Source organism: Pongo abelii, chromosome 4 (assembly GCF_028885655.2).
Source record: "Pongo abelii isolate AG06213 chromosome 4, NHGRI_mPonAbe1-v2.0_pri, whole genome shotgun sequence".
NCBI lineage: Eukaryota > Metazoa > Chordata > Mammalia > Primates > Hominidae > Pongo > Pongo abelii.
In genome coordinates, this window is record NC_071989.2 from 189,135,953 (window position 1) to 189,141,579 (window position 5,627).

At 53.2% G+C, this 5,627-nt stretch overlaps 1 long non-coding RNA gene across 1 annotated transcript; it reads left to right on the forward strand.

The window, feature by feature from the left end:
- Window positions 1–444: 444 nt before the first annotated feature.
- On the forward strand, window positions 445–5,399 carry LOC129059729 (uncharacterized). Its single transcript, XR_010140182.1, has 3 exons — window positions 445–761; window positions 1,691–1,754; window positions 3,266–5,399. It is a non-coding gene; the product is annotated as an uncharacterized LOC129059729 (long non-coding RNA).
- Window positions 5,400–5,627: the final 228 nt, after the last annotated feature.

Below are 5,627 nucleotides of genomic sequence, written 5' to 3' on the forward strand. Positions count from 1 at the left end.
CTGGGATACCATCACAGCCAAGGTACTAAACATATCCATCACCTCTGAAAATTTCCTTTTGTTCTTTTATTTTTATTTTTGTAAGAACCCAACACAAGAGCCACCCTCCTAACATATTTTATCTATTTATTTATTTATTGAGAGGGAATCTCACTCTGTCGCCCAGGCTGGAGTGCAGTGGCACAGTCTCGGCTCACTGCAACCTCCGCCTCCCAGGTTCAAGCGATTCTCCTGCCTCAGCCTTCTGAGTCGCTGGGACTACAGGCACGTGCTGCCGCACCTGGCTAATTTTTTTGACTAACATATTTTAAAGTGTATAATTCCGAATCATGAACTCTGGGCACTACGTCATATTGCTGAGTTCTAGAACTTATCCATCTTGCATAATAGAACTTTGCAAGCCATTGAGAAACAATTCCCCAGTTTCCCCAGCCCCCAGTCACTGGCAACCACTGTTCTTTTCTCTACTTCTATGAGTTTGACTATTTTAGACATCTTATGTAAGTGGAATCCGGCAGTATTTGTCCTTCTGAGTGGCTTATTTCACTTAGCGTAATGCTCTCCGGATTCATCCATGTTCTCAGATATTGCAGAATGTTCTTCTTTGGTGGAGAGTTTAATAAGGCACTCTACCAAGGTGTGGGGAGGGTGCAGAAAAGCCCCAAAGAGAGTGCAGCCCTCCAGGGCTGTCCTGCTGGGGTCGGAGAGGAGCCACCACCCAGGATCTGTGACCCTTAGCAAAGGAACAAGGCCAGCACAAGGTGAGAGCTTCTGAGAGCCACTCCCTCTCAGAAGGCCTGTTGGTCCCCCCTAGTGTCAGGCTCCTGGGGCAGGGCATGAACTGCATCTGCTAAGGCAAACCAAAGTCATCTGGCACTCATTTCTTGCACTTCTGAATTCCTGGCTTGAAATTTGGGTCTCCTACAATTTCACGCTGTTTTGATGTAAGGAAGCTTGTGTCTGAACCAGACAGGTATTTACATGGTGCCCTCTGTCACTCCTTTGCATGGGCCCTGGAGCCCAGCCACAGGAATCCCTCTGAGGCACAGTGCTTTTTTGGCTCTGTGGGTTGAGAAATTCAAGTACGAGTTAGTGCATCTGACTTAAAAATCATGCAGGGCAAAATCAACCTGCAACTAAATATGTGTGCATTTCACTTTCTCTCTCAACATTTAAAACTACCAACCAAACTGGGCTCATCCTAGGACTGTCTCCACTGTCCAAAGGGAAAGCTCACACCAATTTCAACCATTTCTTCACAGGGGTCCCCTCTGGGGTCAGCCCTGGGTCCTAGCCTGGCTCCTGTGACTTCCCCCATCCCGAACCCCCAAGTTTCCTGACACAAGGTAGCCGCCTTCTTCCAACCTCCCTAGGGCAGCCAATCCCTCCCCCACCCCATCCCATCATGAAAACTCTGTTCCCCACGCCTCAGTCTGAACTTTGCTGGATTTACAGCGCCAGCACCACCCTATGCATGCTGGTGTTGTGCAGAGTTACCCTGGCTGGGCCAGCCAGGGCTTGGGGATGTTAGCCTTGAGGGCTGTGCTGTGTAGGTGTGGGCTCTGCAAAGTGGGAGTGATACTGACCTTAGTGGGTATAGGGACATGGAGTTACACGGCAGGAGAAGCTCTCTCTGACACCAGTTCGCCATTGGCGCCTCTCTGACACTAGCCCTATTTTATGTTTTTAGACCCAAAGAGGAGGCCACAGACTCAGAGACCTTGGCAGGCAGCAGAACATGTCATTAGACTGGAGTAAGTTTTGTTTTCATTGAATTAATGTTCATGGTTCCCTTCTATTTATGGGAAATGAATCTAGTTTTATATTTAACTTAGTGATGTAATACTGCATTTTAAAATAAGTTTATTTAAATGAAAACAGGGAGACACATTTTTTAAAAATCCAGGTGGTGAGTAAACATAGCAAATGCTGACCATGGCAGGCCTGATGTACTTGGGAGTCAGCTGGGTGGCTGTGTCTTGCAGCGCGCCCCCCATGCTGGTTTCCCCACCTACACCCTCACCCCTTGCAGTGGGTGTTAATTTCCAGTGGCTGCCATAACAAGCTGCTTCAAATGGGTGACTCAATGGCAACACCTATTTATCTTTGCACTGTTCTGCAAGCCAGAAGTCCCAAATCAAGGTGTCAGCAAGGGCCTAGGGGAGAATCCTTCTTGTCTCTGCCAGTTTCTGGCGGCTCCAGGTGTTCCTTGACTTGCGGATGCATAACTTACATCATTACCTTGGTGGTCCGTGAGGGTCTCCTCTTCTCCCTGTGTCTCTCCTCTGTGTCTCCTTATCAGGACACATGCTTGCATTTAGGGCCTGCCTGGATAATCCAGGATGCTCTCATCTTGAGATTATTAAATTAACTACACCTGCACGGACTCTTTTTTCAGATAAGGTCACGTTCACAGGTTCTGAGATGTAGACACATCTTTTTTTGGGGGGTGAGAGGGTCGTAATTCAACCCACTCCAAGTGTGTTCTCCACATGCAGACTTGGACTCCAGGTGTTGTCCGGCCTCTGCTCGGAGCTGCAAGCTCAGTGCCCCCTCTCCCCTCCCCGGCCACTCTCCTATTCAGTGTCTTCACTGCAGCTGCACAGAACGGCTGGCCCCTGCGTGTTTCTGCTCCATGCTGGGCCTTTCCCCCCTCGACCTGGAGCTCTCTGTCCGCCCCCGGGATCCTGTAGGCTGCTCCATCACTGCTTCAGGTCTTTGCTCCTGTGTTACCTTCTCAGTGAGACTTTCCCCAAACGCTGAACACTGTACATCCTGCAGCCCCGACCCCGGGTCCTCACACCTCCCTCCTTCCCTCGCCCTCAGTGCACGGTGTGTGTTTATGTCTGCCCCCCTCACTGGAGCCTCAGCACTGTGAGCCTGGGACGTTTTGTCTGTTCTGTCCACTGCTGTAGTCCGAGATTCTAGACAAGTGCCGGGCCCACAGTGGGTGCTCAGGAAGCACATGTCGACTGAGGAATGCGTGGGGCTGGGAAGGAAGGTAGAGTCGGGGGTCAGGGGGCACCTGGCTCCAACCAAGCCCGATGACTCTCTGTGGAGCCTCAAACCCTGGACCTGTGGGGGCGGGAGGGCTGCCAAGTCTGAAAAGGAGAAATTGTTCTGTTTATACATAAAGATACTTCTGAATGGTTTCTCTGCTCTCTCTTTTAGGTAAAACTCCAAGTAACACCAACTGAAACTTATCTTTTTAAATTGCTTTTTTATTGTATTTTTTTTAATGGCAGCATGATGTTTCTGTCCTCAGGGTGGTACCTGTGAGCCTTGGAGCCGTCTTGGTGACATGCAGGAAGCTTCCCACCCTGAAAACCGGAAGCCAGTTCTTGCCAAAATTTTGAAGATGAACACAGAGACCAGTTCAAAACGTGGAACTTGTAGGCCCTGAAACAGAGAAGGCCCCTGGCCTGAGAACTCCTTGCTTTCTTCCGGTGGAGCCGCTGGCTGGGCCAAGCCCCTCCTTCTCTGGTGGGGAGTCCACGGTCTGGCCCTCACTCCCTCATTCTTTTCCTGGAGGAAGAAAAGAAACTTTGTTCAGCCGAGTCCCAGCACCTGGTCCTTCCAACTGCAAGCCTGCCTTCCGTGCCCCTGACCTTAAATGAGAAGGCGCCAGGAAAGGTCCACCTCCAGGGCCGGGAGCAAGATACCTACCCCAAGAACGTGCCGGCAGGGAGGGAGATGGATGGGAGTGGGCTTCCTACGGGGTGAAGGCCCGACAGGCTGGCCTGGCCCCTTCCTGCTCATTCTCAGGAACACACCTGACTGCTGCCCCTCCCGTTTATCCGGGACTGAGGGAGCCTCAGGGCCCAGGAGGCTGCAGTCCTCAGACTGTGACCTTGCATAGGTGACTTTGTTCTGAGCCACAACCTCCTATCTGTAAAATGGGCTAATGCTACCCCAGGTGGTGGTGACAATTCAGTAAGCCGTGCGTACAAGGCACCTGCCTCGACTGGCCCCCCAAGCAACGCCAGACTCTGACTCCCACCCCATCTCTGCTTATTCCTGTAGACACGAGCTCAGTCTGACAACCAGAACCCTCAGATTTCTTGGGTAATAAGGGAGTCCAAGCAGCGCTGTTTCTCAGAGCAGTAAGAGGATCCAGCCTCCACCCACCCTGGGCCAGGCCTCCACATTCCTCCTTGTCTTCAACGGGGCGCTGCTTCCGCAGCTGCCTCTCCACTCCAGCCTTGGTGGGTCACCTCTCCCAGTGCCCCCGTGTTACCATAATGGCCAGAGGAGGGTCCCAGAAAGCCCGGGGGATGCGTCATCCCCATCAAGGCCTCCCGAGGAGCCCTTTCACCTCTCTGAGCCCCCGTGTCCTCCTCTGTGAGGACAGAGCTGTGGCCAGGGTGACCCACAGGCTCCTTTGTCACTGCTGCCTCCTATCACTTGCCTGCTAAGCCCAGTTTAGGTCCCTTTCTCCTCTGCAAAGATACCACACAGCCCCCAAAACTGCATGTCTTCTCAGTTCCCTGCCCAAAGCCTGGGTCTCACAGCCCCTGCCCCTTTGCCTTTCCCAGCTGTTTCCTCAGGGCCAAGACTGGCCTTTCATGTCCCCCACCCCCAGCTCTGTTTGCTTTCCTGGCTGGGTGCAGACGGCAGGAGGCCCCCACTGTCTGCTAATGACTTCCAGACATGGCCTGGAGCACAGCTGAGCAGCTGGACCAGGCTGGGGCAATGGGAGCAGGGCTGGCAGGGCTGGAGGGAGAGACGGGGTCCCTCGGGAGGAAGGAGAAGCTGCAGAAAAGGCCATGTGGTCAGGACCCAGCCTGCCATGAGAAAGATGCTGGTGTGCTTGCCGAAGCTGGGGCTTGTGAGCCCCTCCCTGCTGACACTGTCTGGTTCCCTGTGGCCCCCCATGGGCCCTGCCCTGTCCTGCCTGGCAGCTGTGTCTCTGTGGCTTGTCCCTGCATCCCACCTTGTGTCTCACTCCCCACGGCTTTGCTTAGGCCATGCCCTCACAAGAAACACTCTCCTTTACCTTTCGCCGCTCTGTTAAGGCCTACTCCGGGAAATTCTCTATGCCTGAGGTCCTCTGGCCTGCAGGTCCTACCCCTTACTGTGCCTTCCACAGCCTCCTCTCCCTGCCCAGGGCTCCTGCAGGCCAGTTTGGCCCCAGGCTGGGTTCCTCAGCAGGGGTGGGGAGGTGCTCGTGAGTGGAACCCTCACCTCTGCAGTTTGAGAGGTCGGCCTCTTTTGAACCACAGGGGAGAGGACCATTTCCCAAAGGAAAACCAGGAGGACACTGTCGTCACGGGAGGAAGAGCAGAGAGAAAAGTGCTGGGTTCTCGGTGATAATTGTCTGAGCAGCTGGAACAAGCCTCACCTGAAGTCTACCCTGGGCTTTTCAGGTACATGATCGAATACATTCCTTTTGCATTTAAGTCAGTGTGATGTGATTTTATGCCACTGTCACCCCAGATTCCTGAGGGACTCTTGCCCTCCCAAACCAGGAGCCAAACGTGGTCCATGGCAGGAAGCAGGGTGTGCAGGAAGCTGGATGAAGCAGAAGCTCTCACTGAGAAGTGGAGGGTAGGGCCAGCACTGCTGGGAAACACCTGGCAAGGGAGAAGAAACCTTGGTGAGGGTCAACACCACAACTAGAAGGGGGC